Raw genomic sequence first — 27,692 nt, 5'->3', positions numbered from 1 at the left:
CCAAATAACTCCGCATGGAATAAAATTGAATGGGGTTACATTCAATCAGCGTTTTTTCGTTATTATAAGCGACAGACTTCATGATGGTTCTGTTTCCATCAATGCTTTTGGTTAAATTGCAAGACAAAAACAGAGGGCGTAAATTGTCTGTTCCATGAGATTTAGGAAGTGTGGAAGCTTTCTTGTCCCCCGTACTGGTAGTCGTTGTTTCGGTGGTTGTGTGAGAAGAGGGAATGATCGGGTGATCATCATACACATCTGGTACCTGTTCTACATGACCATCCACACCATACAGCACCAAAAAAGTGTTGTCTTTTAAATCACCTGAATATTTCGCTGACAGTGGAAACCCTATTTCAAACTTGATGCTTAATGTTGCATTGCTACTTGAAGTTTTAGTGAATTGAATAGTCAATGTGTGGTAATAAATCAAATGGGTTTTGTTTTGCTCATGAGTATGTTTTTCAGCCCGCAAATGATGAACTTGTAAACCCGTTCCTTCCGCTGAAAATTTAGAACGGTTAAACAGCCACTCATCCTTTTGGTACCACTCTAATGCCACCGTATAAGTTTTGTTGCGAGTTAAGGAGCTCATATCAATTCCCAGTTCCCCAGCGTAATCTCCGTGAGATGCACCATCCACAATTTTTACTCCTCTTAACAAATGCAGACTCAGAGTCCTGGGTTTCCAATAATGGGGAGACACAGGCAAGTCGATAAAGTAATCGTCCAAGTCTAACCCAACAACCTTTTTCCATAATGAAAGGTTAGTCATCCAGGGTTTAAACACATTGAAAACTGTTTTTGGGGGTTTCATAGGGTCGATGAATCGCTCTGTCAAAGGCTTCATTTAAATTCACAAAGCGCCAACTAAATGTGGAGCAAAGATACAGCAATCCGTCTACTACATGAATGGGTTGAGTAAAAGTAAATTTTGCATTGAGACAGGTCGCGGGATCTGGTTTTACACTAGTAATACCGTATGGAAGCTCCATGAGTAAATTCGGTCCCACTGCAAACACATTGGTAGTTGTTTCTACAACCCAACCCATTTGTTTAGCCAAGATCAAATTAATGGCTAAATAAGGCACACTTTTTCTGTTGGTACTGTCAATATTGTAATGCCGAAGCAACCAACTCGTGTAATTATCTTGAGCAGAAACATCTATTCTCCAATTATCATTACTATCTGCAAATTCATACCCCGTGGGTAATTTTTTGTTTAAATCCTGTTCCATCCACCGAAATACTTTGGACATAAAATCAAATCCATTGGAGGCATCTTGCAAATCTGCTGTTTGAAGTTGGGACAAAAATTCTTGAGATTGACTTGATTTGAAAGCTGTGGCATATTGTTGAAATAAAATATCGGTATAACTCCCTTTGTACAGGTTGTGAATCGAGCGAATACCGAAAGGATTTGTGTCATGATGTTTCGTCAGAGAGGAACCGACATGGGATGTGACAACATGGGGAATGGGATTGGAAACGCCAGGTAAAAACACACTTGCCAATCCCACTTTCCATTTGCCCGGTAACCATAAGCTTTGAGGCAAACGGTATTGAAATTGTGTGGGTAAATTGTCTGGAAATTCCTGTGTTTTTTGACTAGTCAGCGTCACATAAAACGAGTTGTCATTTGGCTGAGTCATGTTGTTTAAAAATAAAAATGAGCTAATTACTCTCTTTTATAGTTTGCCCTAACATGTTCATATCCCAAGGGGGTGATTCGTGTGAGTTCGTGACAGAAGTGACGTCATTGCCCAGACATGTCCAATTCCCTAAGGGATGTCAAGTAAGTATAAATCTGTGTATTTGATGTGCTTTTTCACTATGTGTTATCTGCAAGAACCGCCGTTTGACATGGATAACTAGCACTCTGTTCCTCCCAAGAAAAAAAAGAAAACCAGAAAAGTCAAAAATAAGACGGGAGAAGAAGTGGTTCAATCAGTTCTGAAAACTCCAGAACCTCAAATGATTGAGAATGCTGAACCTCTTACAAAAGAATGGACAGCATCCCATTACACTACAGGCGATAAATTTAGGTTGCAGAAATACCTGGACCCAGAACCTCAAATGATTGTCAATGAACAACTTCCTTCCTATGAGGAAATGCAGCAGGCCTGCCAAGATCTATTCAATGGATCGAGTTCTATGGAAACACAGCCTGACCTAGCTCCCGTAAATGTCTTGGAAGAAGGAGTAGCTGTGACACAAGATGGTCGTACAGTGGAATGGTGGCCTATTGAAGGAGAATTTGATGTACCTAATTTAGAAGAACTGGCTTTGCAAGAGTATCTGATGGATGCAAGCAAACCTTTGCATACCAACTTTGTCCTGCCTGAAAAAGGACTTGCCAATGGTTATACATGCCCCGTGTATTTTGGCAATGTAGACAGCAAGCAGACAGTGTTGGATATCATTTGTAACAGCATTCATCCCAAACTCCAAGAAGAATGGGGAACCTTTGCCTGTCACTGTGGATTAATCCCTATACTCAAGCTCAGTCAAACACCAAGAAATCCAAACAAAGTGTTCCTAAGCTGCCCTAAGGAGAGAGAAGCCAGATGTAATTACTTTCAGTGGATTCACCAAGCACCTAAACCTCTCAGGGTCCCTAAAGCCTGTAGCCGCTCAGTTCTCAAGAAACGAATGCATGAGATGGTACAAGAAAGATTACAGAAACGACCTAAAGTAGAGGCAGGAGGATTTCAATTTCCCTAAAAACACTTTGTTCTTGGTTGTTGTAAAAAAGTTTGTTGTTGTTTAAAATTAAACATTGTGATCTTATTAAAAACGTGTGTTTATTGGTCTAACACCCTTGGGGATTCTTGCCCGATCTTGCCCAATACCCAAGGGACCCTAGGAGGATCATAAAATTGGGGCAATCTCTGGTCAAATCACAAACTCTGCAGCCATGACTTGTGAAATGAGTAGAGAAGAAGACCTTGAAATGATGAGCGTCGATTTTGGAGCTACTGAGAGTGATCCTTTCAACACACATTTTTTGCTGTCATGTTTTGAAGAAAAGAAACTCTGCCCAAGATTTTATGGAAAGAATGCAGACAAACTGAAAGTGTATGATGCCTTAAAGAAAGACATGCATGCAGAAGTAAAAACCGAATGGGGAGATTTGAAATGTCATTGCTCACGAATTCCTATTCTACGCCTTAGTAAGACAGCCAGAAACCTGAACAAAGTCTTCTTAACCTGTGGAACACCCGCTTCAGCTGAGACTCGCTGCAAATATTTTCAGTGGATTCACACACCACTGTTTATCGATAAGAGACCCATCCATAAACTCAAGTACGCGACAAACCTGAGCAGAGCAGAATGGAAGCAACAAGCGGAAGCAAATGTTGAAACGTGGAAACAGCGCAATGGTTGGTACAGCAAACAAGATGCCGAAACTCAAACAGAGCAGAATCAGCAACATGCATGGTTTGCTGAATCAGCCAAAACGTTTGCTGAATCAGCCAAAAAGCAAGAAGAACAAAGAAAAGCGCAAACAAAGAATCCTTGGAACAGCACCCCTCTGCCAAGCACCTTTCAGTCGAGCCCAGAGATAGCCAAGGAGCTCAAGAAACGAGAGCAATGGAAGGAGGCTGTTAGTATTGCCAACCATCGGTTTAATTCTCGTTTGAAAGGATGGCATCATCTTCCTTTAGCTGATGCAAATGTAGGTGAGTATCTAGAAAAACAAAAAAGCAAAGGTCATTCTCTTTCATCTGCGGATGAAAAGTTCTTAAATGCATGCATAGCAAGCAAACAGGATGAGTGGAAACCTCCTCCCGGGGCTGAAAAGTATGAAAAGAACGAAGCAGCCATCGCCAAAGCAGTGTATGAAGACTGGCCTTTTGGTTATTTGCCTGAAAAAGTGTGCAGTTTGGCTTCCTATTGTCGCAACAGAAAGCAGAAGGGATTGCCTTTAACGTCAGTTGAGGAACGTTTTTTTGCTCAATTAGTGAATGTATGTGTTCCAGAAGAAACAGACAAGCAAAAACAAGAAAGACAAAAGAGATTTGTTCAAGAATGTGATGCAAACAATGCTTGAAGAAAGGAAGCGGGTTTGTTACCCTATTCGTACGAAACATTTAGAACATTTGGAACTGGTATCTTTTGAGTTACTCTTCTGAAACAGGCAATTACTAGTTCTGTCAATTTTTAAATAAAAGTGTTGAAAAGGAATTGTTTGTGGTTGTTTTCTTGTTAGGGTTAGGGTTAAAATGCTAATAAGGTTAGGGTTATAGCCCCTTGGGATTAGGGTTAGGGTTAAAATGCTAATAAGGTTAGGGTTAAACCCTAGCCCCTTGGGATTAGGGTTAGGGTTAAAATGCTAATAAGGTTAGGGTTAAACCCTAGCCCCTTGGGATTAGGGTTAGGATTTAGGGTTAGGATTTAGGGTTTAGGTTAGGGTTAGTGTTAGGGTTAAAATGCTAATAAGGTTAGGGTTAAACCCTAGCCCCTTGGGATTAGGGTTAGGGTTAGGGTTAAGATGCTAATAAGGTTAGGGTTAAACCCTAGCCCCTTGGGATTAGGTTTAGGTTATAAAGTGTGTGATTTGTTTTTAAAAGCAGTCATTCCGTCATGGGAAATCTCCAGTATAGAAGTACTGTGTGGATTTGCCAACATATTTGTGCAGACTCTGCCTTCTTTCAAGACACTTGTCCTCCTATTGCTCTGTTTAAATTTATGATGTATCATAACCAATTGTCCTGGGGACATTATGCAATTTACATCACTTGGTTACATCGGCACTTTCCTTCTGAAGGAGTAACTGTGTTTCGCTATTTAAAGAAGCATTATTCAAAGAACATGTTTTCATTTTCGTATTTAGCGGGACAGTATCTATCGTACCATGGAAACAAAATTATCTGCTTCTTATGTCGATCCTACAGAACCTGGATCACTGGGAGGAATTGCCAAATTTGCCAAAGCACACAAGATCCCTGTGTCCCAAGCCAAGAAGGAACTGCAACAAGTGCTGAGTTACACCCTGCATAAACCAAGGCGTCGACGTTTTAAAACGTTACCCACCCTGGTGTTTAAAATCAACGAACAATTTGTCATGGACTTGGTAGACATGCAAAAACTAGCCAAATACAACAAAGGGTACAAATATTTACTGACGGTGATTGATGTACTCTCAAAATTTGCCTGGGTAGAGCCGTTAAAGAGTAAAAGCGCAACAGCGATGGTAGAAGCCTTACAAAGACTATGGGCAAGATTAGGAGATCGTTTATCTCAAAAAGTACAGACGGATTTTGGCGGTGAATTTTATAATGTTAAAGTGCAATCCTTTTTTAAAAAACAGGGTGTGAATCATTTTTCTACGCATGGAGATCCTCACGGTTCCGTAGTGGAACGTTGGAATCGAACTTTGAAAACGAACATGTTTCGCTATTTTACTGCGCATAATACGCTCAAGTATATTGATGTGTTGCCTGCTTTAGTGAAAGCATATAATCATTCCTATCATCGTAGTATTCAAGAAAAACCTGTCAATGTCAACGAGTCCAACGAAACCGAAATTTGGTATCGTTTATACGATACGAAAAAAGACAACAAAGTGAAAAAACCGCAATGTCAAGTAGGTGATAAAGTAAGACTCAATAAAAAATTTCGTCCTTTTAAAAAAGGGTATTTGCCTGGGTGGACCGAGGAAGTGTTTTTAGTGAAACAAATCTATGCGACAAAACCAGTGGTAACGTATAAACTCACGGAATGGGACGGGTCTCCTATAAAAGGAACGTTTTATGAACCAGATCTGCAAAAGGTCAATGTCGCAGACGATTCATTATTTCGTATTGATCAGGTTTTAAAACGCAAAGGAAAACAAGTCTTTGTGTCTTGGAAGGGTTGGCCGAAAAAATATAACTCTTGGGTGTGGAAAAAAGATTTGCAAGTGTTATGAAGAGTTTTCGATTAACCTTGATCAGCGATCCCACGGACGAACATCCCCAAAACCAAAATAATAATTTTAAAGAGCGTTTACCGGTGCGACTCAATTTAGAAGGCAATACCTGGCAAGCCAGTTTGTGGAGTGTCTCGGTCCCTGATGTAGGACATAGTTCTGCGGTCATTCACAGTAATAGTGACACCAAGATACTCAACTATCGCTACACCTTGACCAAGCGTCATGCTGTGGCCAGTGATTGGTTTATTAACTTTGAGCCCAAAGACAAAACTGTGACTTTGAAAGATGTCATGGGTAGTTCGTATCCTGTCTATTCAGGTCATCAATTATGGCAGAATATTATGACCCATATGGAACAAACCATCATGGAAGATGTAAAGTCAACCTTCGACACTTGGAAGACAACCAAAGGTAATACAGGCACTGTTTCCCTGAAATCTACTTGGAAACCCACCTTTGAATGGAACGAAAACACCCTCGTGTTGAAAAAAGTATCCCGTGAAGATGCGTTGGCTCGTGACAGACAGCTAAAAATTCACCCCCTTTCCTCTGTAGGGATACATGTGGATTTTGCGGAAAAGTTTGGTTTATTGTTCAAAGACAAAAACAACCAATACCAATTAGGACCCAATTTAGACTTTGTTTACCCACAACCACTTATACGACATCCACTCCACCTGTCAACAGCAATGATAAGTATCAATGGCCAGGAGAGCATTTTGTGAGCATTAGTCCATCAGATTTATTAGGGGGAAACTCGTTATTCAGAGTCAAACAAGAGAATGGTCAATCGTATCTATATCTCACGCGTACTGTGGATTGGCATTTTCAAAATCTGAATGTCCTGTTTAATACGCATGTGGGAACCGTAAAACAAACGGTCATGATTTATTGCGATGCTGTAGAATCCACCATTGTAGGATCACAACGACATTCGCTGTTAAGAAAAGTGGAATTAGAAAGAAAAGGAGAAGGGAGAGCGACCATAGAACCTTACCATCGTAAATGGATTCGAGTTCGAAATCAACACATGGAAAGCATTGAAGTGTCGTTGGCTACACCAGATGGGTCCTTGTTGGTCTTATCCCCAGGCATAACCATCATTACCCTTGGTTTTCAACAAGTATAAAAGAGACCCTGTATTATGGAAACATCACAACTACAGCAAACAACATGTTAGGAGGATCACTGACGCGTTATCATACCCCCACTATGTACGGGAGTGGTTTTATGCAAGAATTGGTAAAATTAGCGGGGCCGAGTGTAGTTCGCTCGATTGGACACGGATTACATGCTTATGAAAAAGGGGCGTCAGCCTCCGAAGCCTTAAAAGGTTCAGGAGACGTTTTAAAAAGAGGACTCAAACGTAAAATACCCGCGGCTATTGGTCTGGCTGTGAAAAGCAAAGCCAAACAAACCTATAAAAAGAAACGACAACGTGTTAAAGACATTTTAGGTGTGTAAAACATGCGGCGAGGACAAAAATCACAATCTCACATAAGACATCAACGATCAGTGGGTCGTTACCATTCTCCCTATCAACGCGGAGGCACTATTTTTAGACAACCTACCAACCCATGGGGATCCACTACCTATAAACCATTAGATCCAACGATTCTTCGTTCTTTAAGAAAACAAAAAGGAGGGAAAGTGCATCCAGTCATCTACCCTTGGAAACACAAAGGACGGAAACGTATAAATAGACGACGCAGACGACGTTAAGCTATCAGTCCGTCAACATGTCGCTGAATCTGTTTGACATTCCCAACATTGACTATAGGTATGAAGCCAAACGGTGGATTCCTTTCAAACCAGCTAATACTGGAACACGTCCTATTCTTTTTACTGTACCGGCAGGGGATGATTATTATGATTTGAATGAAACCAAGCTAGAAATCAAAGTGCGTATGAACACCACAGGGACAGGAGGACTTTCCAATGATGAAATAGGGGCTTCGGATGGTAATGATACCAAATATGTCTATTGCGTCAACAATTTTGGTCATTCTCTCTTTAATCAAATGAATGTGTCTTTCAATGGAGTGTCGATGACAGAACAAAGCAATGCCTATCACCAGAAAGCTTACCTAGAAACCCTACAGAATTTTAATCGCCAAGAAGGAGAAACGACCTTGGCAGCTCAAGGATGGGTGAATGAACTCAATGTCCTTGAAGAATTAACCCCTACCAATGCAGGCACTAATGATAAACCCAACCCCAACGACTGGAGTGGAAAAACAGGCTTGAAAGCACTCACCAGTCGCTTACTCGGCAAAGCGTATCATACCTTTATCATCAAACCCCACATCGCGGTGTTCAAAACAGGCAAATGTTTGGTTCCTAACGTGCAGATTGATTTGGAATTGTATTTGAATGACAGCAACATGTTTCTGTTTGGTACCCCAGACACGACTACGACTGTCAACAAAAAAATTCCAACACTGGGAGACAATGATTTGTTTGTCACTCTGTGGATGAAAAAAAGCAACTCAATGCCTCTGTGTTTTCCAGGCTACAAAAAGAAAGAAGCTTGAGTAAAACCAAAAAAATCCGCTACCCTGTAGTTCGAAGTGAAATCCAAACGTATTCGTTCGATGGAAACAGCACTCGTTGGTCACAGGACACTGTCCTCTTGAACAAGGTTCCTGTCAAAGTCATTATCGGACTCATGAATTCCACGAATTACAATGGAAGTCTGAAGTATTACCCTTATGCCTATGAAAAGTTTGGTGTCACCAGAGTTTGACAACGAATTGACGGCGAAGAATACCCGTATAGAGCCTTGGAACTAACAGGCAATTCCAAAGCAGAAGATTTAGTAGGCTATGATCGCTTCCTCACAGCGTCAGGCGCTTACAAGTACCACAGGGTGCCCATGCTGCTCCCAAGTGACTGGGGACAAGGCAACAATTGTACCTTGTTCATGTTTAACAATGCTCCTGGGGATGCGGATGATCCTAGCTACAGAAATCCTAAACTCACAGGGAATGTCAGTTATGAAATTGACTTCGGAGCCAATGTTGGCCACAATGTGACCGTGGTCATTTGGAGTGAGTATGAAAATGTCTATGAAATAGACCAGTGGGGAGGCATTCTTTATTCCATTAACAGCTAGGAGGGAGTTCGTACCTCTCAGTGATACAGTCCTCCGTTACTTGGCAAAATACGATCGCGAATTACGACCCTATTTTCGTGGTGTGTTTCCAGCAGACCAAGTACCTTTGGTGTTTAAAAAACGAGTGAATGCTTTTATTGTCAACACTGATCCCGCAAGTCAGCCGGGTGAACATTGGTTAGCCCTTTGGACCGAAGGAACTACATGTGAAGTCTTTGACAGTTATGGGTTACCTCTTTCTATCTACAAAAATCCTACCTTACAAGCTTGGTTGAGCCAGTGGAAAGAAATCATTAGCAGTGAACAGACTTTACAAGCCATGGATAGTTTTACGTGTGGGCATTATGCCCTTTTCTTTTTAAAAGCAAAAGCCAGACATGCCTCTTTTCAAGATTTTTTAGCCCAGTTGCATTTTAATAATTTAGTGTTAAATAATAAGCGAGTCGCAGACCAACTGCAACGTCTTATTAAAACAGAGCTGACTGAGTTTCAGCAATCTAATGTAAACCGCAGTACCTTTTCTTATTTTTATCAATAAAAATGTGTGTTTTACACGCAATGGTGTCATTTTATTCTATCATGATACTGCGTGCGGATGTTCAACAAGTGCTCGATGCCCTGTTAGAAAAAGAATGGTCTTATTGGAAAGAGCATAAACAAGAATGGATCAGACTCTGTCTTGATCCCGCGGAACTGTGGGATGGGTATCATTGGCAATTTGTGCGATGTTTAGCGCAAGCTCAGTTGTGGGAGGACTTAAAAAATCATATAAAAGGAATAGGTGAAACGCATTTGAAAGATCAGATACTATTCCTCATTCAGTTGAACTCACCGCGGTTGTATCAACAACTATGGCCCGAAAGCGAAAACGTCGAGTCATAAAACGAAAAATTCAAAAAGGGGGTGCGAGATTTAGGCGAAAACCACGTCTTGTGGATAAAATTGCCGAAGGGGTAGCCATGGGGTTGTCTGGTCCTTCTCCTAGTTTTATCAAATTAGGGGCCTTTTTAGGGAAACAAGCTCTGAAAGGTATAAAAGATAACGTACAACATTACAGACGGCGAAAATGATTCGACAACCCTCTAGCGTGATTGTAGCGGGACCCTCAGGTAGTGGGAAAAGCGAATTAGTGGAAAAATTACTCAAAGAAAAAACATTGTTTGACCCTCCTCCGAAAAAAGTGGTATATTGTTATGATCGATGGCAACCCCGATTTGATCGCATGAAAAAACACGTTAATTTTTACAAAGGACTTCCTCCCGAAGGGGCTCTTGTTAAATGGTTTATTTAAACCTGAACATCAAGGTATACTCATTTTGGATGATTTAATGGAAGAATCAGGGAGTGATAAACGCGTCTTGGATTTATTTACGAAAGATTCTCACCATCGAGGCATTACCGCTCTTTAATTATATTACACAAGATCTCTTTCCCCCGGGCAAGTTTGCGAAAACTATTAACCGCAATGCACACTATGTGATTTGTTTTAAATCACCCAGGGATAAGACAGGCATTCGACATTTACTGCTTCAAGTGTACCCTGAAAAATGGCGTCAAGTACTCAAATTGTTTTTAAAGCTAACAGCCCGTCCTTTTGGTTATTTTATGTTGGATTTACATCCTGCCTCGGATGACTGTTTTCGCATTTGGAGTCATTTAACAAAAGCAGAGGGAACAACACGCGTTCATACCTTTGACGAAGATATAAATAGCCGTTCTATCTCAAACCAACGCATTCGTCATCATGAAACAAAAAGGAAAAAGAAGAAAAGGTAGACCTGGTGTAGGAAGACAGAGAGGAGGTATTGCTCCTCTGTTAGCAGCAGCTATTCCAGCCTCAGTGAGTGGTGGAAAAGCCGTTGCTTTAGGTGGTTTAGGCGCGGCGGCTAATTATGGCACTCGGAAAGCGTTACGAGCTTTAGAGAAAAAGAAGTATAAAAGGAGGCGTAAACGAATGAAAAAATAAACATCATGACGGGGCGAATGACAAGACAGAGTCATTTCTTAAGAGATGTCTTAAAAGAAGCAAATCAAAATAAACGTCAGCAAAAATTACGTTATGCGAATGCGGATCAAATTAATGCAGTGAGTGAACTGGTGATGAACACGTTGCGTGGGGCTGTACGACCGTGTAGAAAGACGGTCAGTCGTTTAAAACCCTATCGTCAATCTCTCCGAGTCATTGCGAATCCTCGTCAGAGTATAAAAAGGCGCAAACATCTGATGACTACACAAATAGGAGCCGGTGCGTGGAAAGAATTAAATCGCTGCTATCACTGTGCTAAAAAACATTATCGTTATTAAGTCATGAAACGTAAAGTGTTACAACGAATCCTATGCATATTAGATTATGTGCTTCTCATTGCACAAATGATCAAAGAGTTTCAACAAAAACTCAAAGGGAGATGCAGACCCAAACAGATATAAGCGCATGGCTTGACTAGGATGTTCATTTGCCATCATGGACGGTATTTCATCCACACCAATTGAAAACTCTGTGAAATTTTTACGTTTGCGGGATAAATACAAATCTAATCTTTTAGACGATAGCCGCTTAACCAAAGCTGCTGGTTTAGCCGCTCAAAAAGAACTTTTGCTGGAGAGTCCTGCGCCAGATACTTGGAAAGAACCTCGTTTGAAATCCGTGAACCGAGAATTACAACAATGGGTTAAGAAAATTCGTCAGCCAGGAGGAACGCGCGGGATAGGGCAGGATGTTTCCGATAGCGATGATGAGGAGGGAAATTAAGCGGTTGGTCCATTACAGCAATTTATGGGGAACATTTCAAAAATCAGTAAAGCTATAAAAAGGAAAGCAGAACCAGTGACCCCTCATTCAGTGTTACAAACACCTATAGTTAAACAAACTCCCTCCACCAGTAAAAAACCCAAGTTGACCTTTAAGACCGAATCCAAAGCAAAGCGGTTGTTACCCAAGACCCCTAAAAAGACTCCTTCATCTGGTTACAAGACCCCTAAAAAGAAAAAGACTCCTTCCCCTCCTTCCAGTGTTTTTAGTACAGCGGAAGAAGAAGAAGGCTTTGCTGCTAAATCCCCTTGGAAAAAAGCTCGGGAGAGTATTGAAAAAAAATTTAACGAGGCATCAAAAAGGGCTACAGAAAGAGCCTTAAAGAAACTCGCAACTGCTCCAGGCTGGAAACCGTTTGGGACACCAGCAAAAAGACGATTAGATGGCAAGGATTGGTAAAAGGAAGGCTCGCAGAAAAAGACCGCAAAAGGGAAAAAAGCGCGGTCAGCGTGGGGCTGCGTTGGATATTCAAAAATTAATTGAAAAAACAGGCAAAGAGTTTCATTGGCCTAGAGCAAATTACCTTGGTCCAGGGACCCGGCTTCAACAAAGACTGAAGAGGGGTGACCGAGGCATCAATAGATTAGACGAATTAGCGAAAATCCATGACATCGATTATTCCAAAGCGAAAAGTTTAAAGGACAAGTGGAAAGCGGACGATAAAATGATACGCGCTATTAAAAACCTCCCAGGGAAGAAAACCAAACAAGAACGGATCGTCAAAGCCATTATGCAGACAAAACGCAAACTTAAGCTGTAATTCTGTTTGTTTTTTTATTCACTTAATAAAAATTTGTTGTTACAATTGAATTGTGTCTTATTCTTTCTTAAAATGCAGTCGAATCACGCACTGACTATCCGATTGAAATTGAAGTAGTGTCCCATCCAATTCTTTCAGGGTAGTTTCTACTTCTTCCCAATGATTGTCTTGTACCTCTTGAAAGGTTTCTTGAACGGGAGTTAACGCATAGCGTTGTCTTCCTTCAGGCGCATAATAGACTTGACCTAAGGATTGCGTGACGGTTTCTTTGTTGGCAGTCACGTTGGCTGTCACGGTAAGCGGGCGGGGGTGAAGATTTAAGGCATCTTTAAAACATTGATTGAGGTTAATAAAACGCCAATCGGAGAGAGTACTTAACCAAAGCCAACTGCCCTGAATGTCGGTCACTTTTCCATTATTCAAAGAAGTGGCTCCTTTAGTGTGATTTGGGTAGCTATGCACCATATTGGTCCCCATGCTATCATGTTGATTTGTCTTAGGATTTATCCAGCGCAAAGATTTGGCGAACGGTTTGTAAATATAAATTTAAATTACTTGTTGTAGTATTTGTTAAGACCAGTTCCGGATGCACTCCTTTTTTGTCCCAGGCTAAGTTAATCCAACGCGCTGAACTAAACTTAAATCCGTCATCCAAACTAGCATGCGCTGTTTCTTCTAGTCTATGTTTTACAGTATTGAAAAATTCTTCCCCTGTATGGCATGTTTCTGCTTTCTCCCATTCACGTAAATCGGTTGCTTTCACATAACCCTTTTGCCACACATCGGATTGTCCTGCTTTTTCAGTTTCACCCCATAATTCGATTAAATTTACGTTCGCACTTTGTAATTCTTTGAACAAAGGCATTTTTGGTAAAATAGCTCCAGTCACTGACACTTTCCATCCTTCCCCGGGTAATCTTAACTGAGGTTTGGCTTTAAACTGATTGGCCACATTACTTGTGTATTTTTTGGTGACATCGCTTACGAGGGTCAAATAAATGTTCGACATCTTACGAAAAGTAATTTGACTAACCATACCACCCTCTATTTATACAAAAACAGAAACCACACCATTCAATTGTGTCGCGAACTTAGTTTATTCGTCATTTCACCTCCCTTCGATGAAATTTTACGAACCCTAATTTAATTTCAAAACAAAGCATGCAAGGGGTTCGCGCTTCCAAGCTACTGTACCCCTATAAAAACCGTATACAAAAGCTAAAGCGGATTGGCGCTACCAAGCTAACCGTACCCGCATTATTTACAAGTCCATTAAAAGTTCCACTTCGACACCGAACCAGTTGTATCCGTACGGTGTGGAAGAACGAGTGGCAGGGTCAATCACTCGCTTATCAAACACCAGTTGATAATGTTTTTTACGTTCCGTAAGCTTGATTTTCTTGGTGACTTGATCCCTTTGGAAAAAATCGGGAATTGTAATAGCCATTCGGCGCGCTTTTTCCAAGAGCTCGTCCAATTCTTTCAGAATGTTTTCTTTCATGGTCTGGTAATTCAAGACTTGTTTCGTCTCATAATTCAGCGAAAACCCACGTACTTTACATTCGACTTTACCTTTCTTGGTCAGGTAACCATAGTTTTTCGCCCCGCCACTGCAAAATTCCACGATCACGTCTCCGTCAATCTCGTCTGTGAATTGCCCCAAAAACGAACCCAGCGGTAGCTTGTCTTGACCCTGCTTGGTTTTATAAATGACCGAGTCTGTATCGTAATACAAGACTCGATCACCTAAAAAATCAAGGGCATCATAGAGCTTTAGGCGAGCCAGCGAAGTCGTGAAGGCCGCGATGAACACGTTTTGCTTGAACGAACGCTGGTATTCGTCTTCCGCTTTGGTCACCACTAACTCCATGACATCTTCAGAGCAGATACGTACACTGTGAATCTCATTCACCGGGTCTTCTAACAGCTGGAACAGATGTGAGGGTTGGGTGATACAGTGGGTCACTGGTTTGTTCTGTCGCTCACCAAATTTCCCCCATAAGCTGAAAAAGAAAAAAGTAATGTTATTGATTTCTTAGTATGGTCCGCAGATTATAATTTTTCGATCGTGCATTCGCGTTTGCAAGGGAGTAATCATTTCACGAATTAAAATTTGCAGTAAAACACTGCAAGTTAAATTTTTAAAATGCAGACTTTTTCAACATATTTCCCATACAAAACACTGTAATTTTTGATTTGTAGTGTGCACTTGTCATTGCACAGGAGTAAACATTTCGCGAACTCAAATTTGCAGTAAAACACTGCAACTAATTTTTCTGAAGTGTAGACTTTGACTGCAACTTAAACAATTTAATATAACTAGTTACCTGTTCAAAAGTAATTTCGCAATGCTTTTTCTGCCCGGATTCACAGCAATCTTTTCAGGATCCAGCTTAATCCCCTCGTGTTCTTCATACTGCTTTACGTACTCTGCTTTCTGCTCTAGGGTTTCCACACCTGCAGGCCATCCGGCGCTCTCCTGTTTAAGTTTCAACCAGGTATTCACGTAGCCAGCGAAAAGGCCTTCACGTCTATTTTCTTCGGGGAAGTGCCAGACTTCATGTATTTTTAGGATTTGGTACCCCTTCTCCACCGCTTTTTGTAGTTCCGGAGTACACCAGGTCCCTTTCAGCATGCGCTGTTCGCGTGTGTGACCACACATATTGCTTCGTTCGAGCAGGAGGTTGTCCAACTGTTCTGCAACACAGGACCTGCAAAGAGGAAAAGTAAGTTTTCCCCCTGCCCTGACAGGCAGAACGGGGTGGTACAAACGTTCAGGAGCCAGGATATCCACTTGCGCGAGACCAAAATAATCGTTAATGTTCTGGTTTTCTGGACGATAGATAATCTGCGGGAATCCCACTGGATAAGTTCCATATTTGTTAATACTTGGATACAAGCTTGTAAAATCAACATAACTAATCTCCTCGTCTCCTGCTGTTTTAGCGTACAGGGTCGCAGCGCCCGTTCGACCCCCAAAGAACGCGTCTCGCGGCTCAAGCGGCGGGACAAATTCGAAGTTTGCTAGGAATTCGGCCAGCTCTGGGTCGGTTTCTTTCTGTTTGGCAAAGTCGCACCCCCACATTTCAATCACGGTGTACCCTGCGTCACGGAGGATGGCCGTTTTCTTCAGGGTTGCCTCATAGACTTCACTCACGGTTCGATCGGGATGGCAGAAGCGCTTTATGTTTCTTTGCTTTGGATAACATTTACGGCAACCGTGAAAAATGCAACCCTGATACTCGTAGACAGTATTGCTGGCTGCGTGATAGCCATCCACGTTGTAAGATTGGGCTGGGGTGATCACTTTTGCTTCCCCATTCAATGAATTTCGTACATGCTGCAAAATAAAAAAAATATACATTTGGTATTGTTTCCTTGACGGTCCGCAGATTATAATTTTTGATTTCGGTCGTGCATTTGCCATTGAACAGTATAAAACATTTCGCGAATTAAAATTTGCAGTAAAACACTGCAATGTAAGTTTGAAAAAAGCAGACTTTTTATACATATTTCCCATACAAAACACTGTAATTTTTTATTTGTAGCTTGCATAGACCATTGCACAGTCGTAAACATGTCACGAATTAAAATTTGCAGTAAAACACTGCAAGTTTAATTTAAAATGTGTAGACTTTAACTGCAACTTAAATTTCTAAAATTCTTAATAGTTACCTGAATACCACCGCCAATCTTGACATTTTCAAATTCTAATCACTGCAGGGCTTCCACACTCTGGCTCTGCTGGTTGTGGCTCCATCCGCCGAGAGGCTCCAAGGCAATCGTGTACGGCTCCAAAAACTTGGTCTGGAAAACTTTAAACGCCGTACTTGCAATGGTGACGCATTCCACAGTAGGGTCTATGCCTGTCAACTCTACTATTTCGCTGGCAAATGTTTCCATCGATTCCGTTAGCACTTGGACATCGCTTTTCAGGTACGCAGATAGTTCTTTTTGACAATCAAAGATGGCGCCGCTGTTAACTTTTTCTTTGTACCAAGTTAAAAATTCCTTTCTCCGTTTTTCGCTCATACGTTCAGGATGGTATTCTTCCGCTTTTGGGTACACACCAATGTAACTGATCTTGTCTTCAGAAATGTACGAATAAGGAAAGAAACCCTTATGCGCTTCCTTCAAATTAAACGTCGCCGGCAACCATTCCAAAGGCATGTTAAAAAAATCAAGAGAATCCCGAAAAATCACATTACCGCACTGAAACGACAAAAATTTCGCTCCCATACTCAAGACCTTTTCGACTTTGTAACCCTTATCATACAACAATTGCAAAATAAACGACGAATCAAACCCTCGCATATTGTGAGCAAACACAAACACCTGCCGTTGTTTCATTTCAGCCGTCACCGTTTTCGCCATCACACCGTCCAACATATCCGACGCCTTGCCTGCTTCGCGGTAGCTACCTTCCACATTCACATATTGCCAACCCACACGAACATCCTCAAAATCATTATTTTCATCTAAACCACATTCAAAGTCAATACAACACACCAGCGGGGGCGGTTCCTCGTCCTCTTCTTCCTGACTTTCTGCTTCGGCTTCAACCAGATCTTCCAGAATCGCACGGTCTTCCTCGCTAAAATCGGCTGCTTGGTCCAGAAAATTGCTGTATTCCATTCCAAGCGGTTGAATGTAACACTGATGCTTTGGTAAAACTTTCTCTCGGCAGTTGGGACAACGGTATTCTCCGCACACATGCCTCTTTTTCTTGGAATACTTGTACACTTTACAGCACTCAGGACACTTTTTGAATTTTTGACACAGACTCACTTTTTTCTTTCCTTTAGATTCTTTGTGAGCGGTAAAACAGTTTTGTCCGTAAAAGGTCTGACCACAATCATTGCAGTAGACATGGGCAGGCTTTCTTTCTTGAAAATCAGAACATTCGCCGTTATTTCTTCGACACTTGTTACAGTTTTGATGAGAACAATTATGGTGTTCTGCATTTTCTTGATCGTAACCTTTGTTACATTGGTGACAGTAATAACTCTTGTTTAAGAGGGCTGGCACACTTCGTAAACCGTGAAAATGCTGTTCCACTTTTAGCAGGCACAGTTTTTTAGGCGCAGAATCAAACGACTCGTCACAATACCATAGCGCCCCACAGACTCCTTCATAAATTTTAATCTGGTACCCTTGAGGACCAAGATGTTCTTGCATTCGCTGAATTTCAGACAACCCGCACATTCCCTCAGGAACTCCGCTTTCTTGATGCAGTTTGTAGGCAAGATGTCCCTGCAGTCCTTTTCCTTCAGAAATATTTTTATACTGCGGGTCTTGATCGACAAAGGCTTTGGTGCAAACCAAAGCACGTGCGAAACACAGTTCATCTTTGTTCTTAATCGTGATCACAGATCTCTTTTTTAGTAACTGCTCAAACGACTTGTTGCCAGGCTTGTTTTTTGCTGGTCTTCCGCCACGTTGCTGCGTCTTAAAAAAAGACAGTTCGGCGTAAAAATCACCGCTCGCGGCATCAAAACTTTCCGCCGAGTTAAGTTGTTTAGCCAGTCTTTCTAGCCATTGCCGAGTCAGTGGCGATCCCTGAATCCACTCACTCAGTGGAACTCTCGGGCAACTGGTCCATGTGTGGGTCCCTGTACTGTGGTGAATAGCCATAGACATCGAATAATCCTGAGGATTGACAATACCATTGCGAGGATCGCGGATAAAATTAATCAAACCTTGATGGAAGGCTTCCGCTACCGCTTCACCTTCGTATTCCCCATTCGGCGGACGTAACTGTTCCAGAGAAAATCGGACTTGCATTTGAATGGCTACACCACGGTGAAAAGAGCGCGGTGCTCTCACTCGCTCCATATTCACAGCAAACAAGGGATTCCCTCCTTGTTGTTCTGCTCGGTGCGCCGCGATTAGCAAATCGCTGTCATCCTCCGAGTCCATTAATTCTTCACCTTGACTAGTCGTCCAGTCAGGTATTTCCTCCAACAAGGAATCGAGCCCATCCTCCATAAGCGCGCGAATGTATGGATCCATGATACGAAAAACACCGTTTTGCAAAAAGCTCTGCTTAGTAAGACAGTAAAAACTGAATGACGCTTTCAGAGACGCGAATGAGTTAAATGAACTGCGGAGTATGTGTTTTGAATGTCATTAACTTATCCTAAACAAAAGGTTGCCCAAGATTGCCTAATGACCTATTTTCCCTTAGTCAGCTATACTCTTTGTTCTTTTTCTAATTACTTTTCCAACTGAATCCCTCAAGACTAAGTCTTTGTTCGTTTTTCTAATTCAATTTTGGCTGAGTCAGCTTTACTCTTTGTTCGTTTTCTAAGAAATTTTGGTTGATTCAGCTTTAATCTTTTCTTTTTCTTGAGTGTTCATTAAGTTCTAAGAAAACCCCTCCCAGCCTGAGTGTTCATGTGACAGATCTCAGTTCATTTCTTTTTCCCAAAGACACAAGTAAATTACACACAAACTTAACTTTTATTTTCATTTTACCTCCCTTCGGTAAAACGGTACAATAACTTTCTTAGTAAATGCAATGAGAGGAACGTATTTAACCGCTAGTCGGCTAAGTCCTTTTCAAAGCGCTTTTTTCTTATTTACAAACTGGAACATATCAGATCCCTAATGAATCTGGTCCAACAAAGTTAACTTGATAATCTCGAAAGAACCAGGGAAATTCTAACTTTAAGTGTGCGTAGGTTCGCTCAAAACGTTCAATCATTGTTTCAATAGCAGGAGAAAAAGGATTGTCCCCAAGCTTTACATCATCGATCGTTACATTTAAAATTGTAATACGAAAATCAGTGGTCTGCCTATTGATTTCGATCCACTCTGTAAAAGGATTTAGCGGCAAAAAACGGATATCTTGCATCACTTTTCTAAAAAAGACCCAAAGATTGGATTACTCTGTGTTCAAGTGCCTGACGTCTTCTTAAAATTCCTGTACCCCTATATAGCTTAAAGATTTTGCGCCGTTCCATTTCAAAATTAACTCTTTCGTAACGGTCATATCTCATTTGACCCGTCACAGTCAAACAATCAACTCCAATTCTGAGACACTGTGAACAGACTCCTTCATGAAACGAAAGCCATTGGGTCGATCTACAAAAATGACGCTTCTTGATTTGTCGCAAACATTTGCTAAAGAGAAACAAAACCGTACATAAATTCTAAGCGTCTACGAATTGGCGTATAGTAAAAACGGCGAATTAAACGAGCCTCTTCATTTTTATCAACAAATTTCTTTTGCCTTTGCAAACGTAAACCGTCTAATGTTAATTGCGTTGTCCTAATTCTTTTACATTGGGAACACATAGGAATCTTTGCATTCACTGGAATCCATTCTGTTTTATGACAATACATGGCCCATCTTCGCTGTTTCAACTGATTCAAACAATGTCTAAAATAAAACATCAACAAGCGCGTTTAAAAACACGTTTTTACAGTTCAATCATACAACATTTGGTCTTCACACTTAACCATGTGCAATCTCTAATCCAAAACAGGGATTTCAGAATAGGCCTAAAACGGAACATGAACTAAAGTAAATTGTCGATTTGTTTCCACAATCGATTTAAAAACGCAACATCGCTTGGGTATATTTTTGAGCTTGAAAACAATGTTTCGATAAAACACAAATCTGCGTAGACAAACCTGAAATTGACGCGATGTTCTTCTCGAAAGCGATTCCTGTCTTCAAGGTATTGCTGCTGTTGTAGTTGTTGGGCAACTGGATGCCATGGTACTAGGAAGGTTTCTGCCATTAGTCCTTTATTCGGAACTGCGTCAAAGGCGAGCTGATATAATGTCTTCATCTTGGAAACAGGAACAGCAACGGATTGGAAGTCTTGATACTGTGAAGAGCAGAGCGGAGTGACTTTTCGCAAACTTAGCCTTGCTTTATGCTGTTCATGGGAGATTCACGCTCATTGGTGCGGGGACAACAAATGCGGCGCGGCAAAAACCGATTACCTTTTCGCCGTTCTTTTAAGTTTTTAAACCTTAGCGGCAAAAAAGTTCGCTGCTCTTTTAAGGCGGCAGAAACAATAACCCTTTTCGCTCTTTTTCAAGTAGGACTCTTTTTGTTTTGCAATCTGTTTTAAGATGAACCAGAAAAAAGTTTATTTTCAACCATGGCTTCGCCTTTTGAAACCGAGGGAACGTTCCTAACGAAAGAACAAGCAGACCATATTAACGAGAGGCATGTTTTAAAACATGAACATGTGAGAGCGTCGAAGTTTGAGTCACAAATTGATTTAGTCGATTTGTTAAAGACTGTCTCCGAACTCACCTGGGAAGAAAACAGCGAAGACGTGTCCGTCATACACGAGGGATGGAACGAATATCATGGACGCTTTTATTTGTTCGTGTTTAAACTAAACCGGCAAATTGGAACAGATCCGGAAGGCTTCCCTGCCAAACACATCGCTGTGTATTATTCTGAGAAAGTACCAGGCGAGAAATGGCAAATAATTTCAGCCTACCCATTTAACTTCGCGTACCATTCTCAATTTCTAAGTAGGAAAAACAGATCCTACTAATTCGTCTTTTGACGAACCCACAAACGGTTTTTTTAAAAACCACCAAATGATTTAAAGTCAATGACCAATAATGAGAAAGACTAGTTTATTTTTTATTTTTTCTTTCGTCGGGAACGGGCTTAGCGCAGTGCGTTAAGCGTTAGTACCGACGACAGGTAACTTTTCATTACGTTAAAGCTTACGGGTTCAATTCTTTCTCTCTTTCAGGTCTTCTTTTTTTCTAAGACCTAGGAGCAACATTATTTTAGCTGACTCAGCGAGTTTTCATGCAAATTTTGAAGCGCGCGTGAATTAGCATACGAAACCATTCACTGGAACGCGTTTCTTATAAAACTACACACACACACACACATTCTAGGAACTTTTAGATTGCTCACGATGTAAAGATGTCAACATCTAAGGAAGTCGGGGATGCTTGGTATGGCTGTCAAACAGAAATAAAACATCTCAAGGCTCATATTATCACACTGAAAGAGACTATTCGAATCCTCAAACGAAAAGAGATGAGAAGACAACAAAGAGAGAAGAAGAGCGACGCTGAGAAGAAAGAAGTGAAAAAAGAAGAGAAGACTTTGATCTACGATAATATGGTCGGGGACCTAGATATCTTATGCGCTAAATGTCAACGCTATCTGAAAACACTGTAATAAATTACTTTTAGCATTAGATCTTTATTTTTCTTTGAATAGCTTGTAGCGGCATGGTAGCATGGTAGCGAAATGTAAGGTACGGGGATCAAAACCTCGCTATGCCCTGTTTTTCTTTAATAGAGACTCTATGGCCGAATGGATAAGGCGCTTGACTACGGATCTGGAGATTCCAGGTTCAAGTCCTGGTAGAGTCGTTTTTTCAGAAAACGTTCCGAAAAAGTTCCGAGCGCTCTCTGAGCGCCATCTTGAATTTTTAATTTGATTGACAACTTAGACAATAGCCTTAAAACAATAGCGGCGGCGGCATCCTTTGAGCGCCCCAGTGCCGTCTATTACTACTAATTCCGGCAGAAAGAAAAATAACAACAACAACAACAAATCCAAGACTTGAAGAGGTATTTCAGTTAAATATCAAGTGTAACGGTTTTGTTGGTGTCAGCAGCAAAAAACGCTATTGTAAGACTGGAGGACACTGAGTGCAGAGGACGAGAATAAACTGCGTCAGGATTAGCTCAGTCGGTAGAAAAAAGCTTGACAGCAGAGCGGGAGGCCGTTTGGGTTCGATTCCTGGGGCCGGACCAATACTAAGGGTTCAAAAAAAGGTCAGTGCCTTTGTCCTGGCTGCAAACGGCTAGACCTTCTCTTGCCCTCTCTTGAACACGTATAAAATGAAGTCCCGTTTCCAGTGAGTAGGAGACGCAAAAATAGTGCCCCTGCCAAGTATACTTTCGTGCTAAATACATTGACACTGAAATAAAGTCACTGTATTTTTTTTTAATTCACCCCTCTCAGTCATTATGTTCTCTGGACATCATCTTGCTTTCACCTAATCTGGATATAAATCGAGAGTAGCCAATTTTGTCAGTTTCTGTATATTTGATTTCAACTGAAAGCTGTGACGTAAATTAAATTGCGTATCAGTCCTTTCTGAGTAATTAATCCAGAATCGCATATCAAACAAGCTTTTAGATCCGCAAGAAATGACCCATCTCTTCCTGTCAAAAGTCAAATGAGAGGTCGCATTAGCGGCAGGACACGCAATACCTTCCGGGTTATCCATCCGTCCTCTTTTCCTTTTTTTTTCTCGACGGACAAAGCTCACATGCCATGCACAGGCGAGAAAGTTCCCGTGTATTCAAGACCCTTTACCCTTTACCCTCGCCTCAGCAGTAAAAAGTCTTTGATACGCGGAGATTTTTCCCGTTCATTCACCCGACGGCTATGCCATGCTGATGAGCCCCAATAAGGGCGAAACAGCTGTCCATGGCTGCCACTGCCCGGGTAATATGGCTGCGCGCATGCGTCAGTTACTGGCTAGGCCGTGGGTTGGTGTATGTGTGCCCCTTGCTTTAAGTTTGTCTTACAAAAGATATGCAAAAGTAAGGTTTACATGAAGCATTACCCAAACGTCATTGTAAGGAATATTATGGTATTTTCTGCAATGGTTTACTTAGAGCGTCCATATCTGCTGTACCCTTGAGTCAACCTATTCCCGTAAAGAATTATTTTTAGAACAGGCTTTCCCGCGAAATTGATGTGTTTTCGAGGACGTCAGCATATTTCTGTAGTGAGAGAAAATGGCAACGAAAGAGGAAAATTGGCCGACAAGTTTACTCCTTGTTCCATCACCGTAGCTCCTGCCTCTGTTCCTTCCCTTACAACCGAGGAAAGCTGGTTTCGAGTTAATATAAATAATATGTAATCTGGCTTAAAAATATTGCTATACCGTAAACTGCCGCCTATAAGCCCTGGGCTTATACAAGTTCGTAAGGAGTTTTGGGTAGGCTTATAAACGGGGGAGCTTATATCCGGATGGGCTTATAAGCGGACGAAAAAAGACGTTTCGAAATGAGCAACAGCACTGTGATCGACGTATGATTTAAATTTATTACTCTTACAATTGAAGCCTTAAAAAGGCAGCAATAAATCGAATTCAGTTAAATTTCAAAACAAAATCAAAACTGTAACGGGGTCTTATATCCGGATGGGCTTTAGCCTCTGCCAGGCTCTCAGATAGTATAGTGGGAACGTATTAAAACGAGGAAAGCAAAAATAAGACGCGCACGACTTGGGAAAGGGGGTGGTGGCGGCGCCCTGTCTCTCCCCAGCTCCCGCGCGTTTTTCGCATTTCTTATAACTGAACGACTTTCCACCACCATCTCGGAGCCTGGAACAGGCTAGATGGGCTTTTCATCGGATGTATTTTTTTGTTTGCATTTAGCTGGGCCTATAACCAGGGGGGCTTATAAGCGCATTGGCTTATAAGCGGCAGTTTACGGTAAGTTGTCACAAGACATGAAAGCTACAAAAACCCTTTGAGTGCAGAATTATCAAATTCAGGAAGAAATTAAACACTGTTTGGCAATCACACTATTTCTCAAGATCGGGCTCAAGATGCTACAAGATTTCATGGCCGCAGCGAAAACTTGTAGACCTCATGAACCGCAAAGGTAATATGCAGGAGGACGTGACATGCCGAAACATATAACTTCCGCAGTGAAACCTCTGAGAACCTTTCTTTCATTCAAGGATTTTAATCTTTTGAAGTCGTTAGCCCCATCGGCTCGCTCCTTTTTAAATTTTATGACTACCTATTATTTTCCTTGTTTACATGTTACTTAGTTTCTTTATAGTAGCAAGAGAAAAATAACAGGCTCAGTAGATTCTGTATCGACAGTTGTTTTATTGTGTGAATGAAACCCTCAGTATGTTAGGTACACAACAGTAAATTTCGCTTTTAATTCGAATACATTCTTGTTGAACATCTCGTTTGTTTTGTTTGATACATCCTCTTGAAATATTTGCCGTTGAGATTGTACGTTATCAAAAGCCGTTTTCATCCACAGCCACATTAATTTGGCTTATAAAACTCCGTTCATAATTCGCGACCTCAGATCTCGCACAATTACAGCCGCCGCGCAAGCGAAAGATGCAGTCAGTGTTCGATCAAACACAGTTGGAGCAACATACGTTTTACTTCAAAATTAACTGTGGGTTGATGCAGTGTGGTCCTTTGTGGAATTTGTAAAAAGATCCAAAGCATTGCACAAGTGAGTTAACCAGTAAAGTAAAGTAACTAAAGAGCTTGATTTTCAATACTGTATTTATCACAGGTAACCCAGGCTCTGTGATAGTACCACAGTACGGTTCCAGTAAAATTGTTGTTGTCCTTGCCTTCTATTAAGTAATTTTTTCAGCAGGGTAGGGTGGCTTTGGGCAAATGATGTATCGGTCCCCAGAAAGGTCACCTCAGGACTCCCGGGAAGGATTTTTTTGGTACAGTGCCCAGGCCTCATTTTCCTGGCCGCGCGTTGATCTGGCCCGGCTGCTTCGGCGAGCATATTCTCGGTCTGTTTGGATTATATCCTTCGAGTTTGTCAAAGTCTGTTGGATTTGTTTTTCTATCTGGGAAAGTTTCATTGGTTTCTATATCTGCTGCTATCCTATTTCTACGATCCTGGCGTGTTTATTTTCCGTTGGAGTTCGAGTTGTGTTGAATTAGAGCATGTCGGCGAAAATGGCTCTTCGTGTTTCCTGTATTACTGTATATTATTATTGTAGATAGCGTGAATTTGAACAAATTACTGCAAATTATCACGAAACTTCGTTGGAGCAATAAGGACAACAACAATTAACTGCAGAGTAAGTTTTATTGATGTTTATTTAGTATTTTCTAGAAATTTTAGCATGATATTTTTACCCCATACAAACACTGTAATTTTACTGGAACCGTACTGTGGTACTATCACAGAGCCTGGGTTACCTGTGTATTTATTCACCCGCTGCCGAGTCGACGGCCGGAACTGAGTTGTTAGTGATAAAACTTATGATATACAGCCAACTTTCAAGATTACAAGCAAACTTGAAGACGTCGCATGAGTGTATCACCTTTTTCTTTTTGTTATTAGGCTTTAAGCGCGTATTTTTAACCCGATAGAAGATCAGAACTATCATAAACTCTTTCACGCTGGCTACCGCCATTGTTGGCAGCAATTCAAATCGTGCTTCTGTGACTCTGCGTGTGACGTATGATCATAGCTCTGCTCTGATTGGATATTACTAAGAAGGCGTGAAAAATGTTCCGCGAAAGCTTTTTCTAATATATATTTAGCCAGGGCTAAAAGCGAAGCTCTCGATAATATTTATAGTTTGTTCAAACAAAATATAAAATCGTGTATGGCTAAGCGGCGAGGGCATCGCCGGAGAACGGTGAAAAAACAACAATAGGTCTAATTAGCAAAAAAGCAACTTTGCACATGCAGCACACTTTTTTGTACATTTCTTTGCCTTTGTTTTGCACGATTACAACGTGAAACTTCCAGAAACGTTTTTTATGGAGGCAATGTCGTAAGTGTTCTTGTTCACTTTTTTTTCACTGCTGCCCATTTTCTCCTTGCATTGATGGCCGTTAGCATTGCCATCGCGGCTACAAAATTTTCATGTTGATGCTGTTCCTCCAACAAAAAAATGTCTCCTTTGTTTTTTATCTCTCGCTCTAGATCTCTGTCTCCCTTTTTTTCGTTGAGTTTCGCTGGCCTATCGCTTTTTCTCTGTCTTTCTCTTGCTCCATAGTCCAAATTTTTTGGACATGACAATTAACCAAAGCTTAATACGCGGACACAGCGGAAACAATTTCCGCTTTCTTCCGCTTTTCCGTTTCGTCTTTATTGACTCTTTAGCTGACTCTGCTTTACAAGACACGGGTGGCTATGCGATTTCCTGCCAAAATAACCTCGAGTTGCATTTGAGTTGCCATACTTGTTGATTGAGTTATTTAACATTGGTATACCTGTGGTGCGGACGCACGGTCGGGCGTACGGTCACGTGATGATTACCAAATTTTCTGGGATGGGTAGATTACCACATTTTCTTACCCATGGTGTTGCGCTACGCGCGCGAGAGCTCCGCTATACACAATTTTTCGTCGGAGAGGGTTGACTCCAAGGGCTTATATGGGAGATGAAGGCCCCTTCCAAGCGTGCCTATCGCCCCACATCACCTCACTGCCCCAACCAGCAGATTCATGCATACAAAAACTCCAATGTGAACAAAATTTGCGTTGCAGATATAAGATTCTTTAGCTCAGTGGAGATTGTTTTTGTTTGATTCACCATTCTCACATTGCCCATATGCACCTACCATCTTGTTTAGCTCCCTCCCCCCGGTGAAATTGGAAACAATGGTCGTCGTGAACGAGGTGTATTAAGGGCAATGTGACAATGGTGAATGTGTTTTCCAAAGGGATTTTTTTCCCTCTTTAAATCACGCAACCCCTTGACCAGAGGGTGAATGGAAGGCTCCTAAAGTTATAAAGTAGATATTTAAGAATTTCTTTGTTTCAGTTGGTTGAAAAGTTTTTTGCTTTAGCCTTGTATTTGTAGCTTTGGTTACTAACGTCGTGGTCGATTCTGATTCGATTCGTGAGTAAAAAAAAAAATGAACTCGTCCATCTCATAAAAAAATGAAGTTTCTACCTGAAGAGTGTGAGCGGCTTGCATTAAACGAGGTGGGTATCATAAATCACCTTGACCAAAATTCAATCCAGTGCACGTATATGCTAAATTAGTAGTATTTGTTGCGGAATTCTTTTAACCCCGCTCCGCTGGTTCAAACAAATCAAGAGGACTGTATCTTTCGATGTAACAACACGATTTAATGCAATCCAACAATCTACTGCGAAGTACAACTCTCACATACTCAACGTTCGTAAGACTACGATCAACGTAACTAAACGATCAACGATCAACGATCAACTATCAACTGAAACATTCTAAGTATACAGTGGTTTTTCTACTATCCTTGCGTAAGGCAGTATTTTTACATTAATCACATGTACAGTAAAAGTTCCCATTGTAATGTATCTAAATTAAGTGTCTATTACAAAATCGCACGTTCTTTCACCTTATTTAGCCTACA

At 41.2% G+C, this 27,692-nt stretch overlaps 1 non-coding gene across 1 annotated transcript; it reads left to right on the top strand.

Moving 5' to 3' along the window:
* The first annotated feature begins 21,897 nt into the window (after positions 1–21,897).
* Positions 21,898–21,970, top strand: Trnar-acg (transfer RNA arginine (anticodon ACG)). Its single transcript has one exon. It is a non-coding gene; the product is annotated as a tRNA-Arg (tRNA).
* Positions 21,971–27,692: the final 5,722 nt, after the last annotated feature.

The sequence above is a fragment of the Porites lutea genome, chromosome 5 (assembly GCF_958299795.1).
Source record: "Porites lutea chromosome 5, jaPorLute2.1, whole genome shotgun sequence".
Lineage (NCBI taxonomy): Eukaryota > Metazoa > Cnidaria > Anthozoa > Scleractinia > Poritidae > Porites > Porites lutea.
The sequence above is the reverse complement of the archived record's forward strand: the minus strand, read 5'-3'. Positions and strand labels throughout refer to the sequence as shown.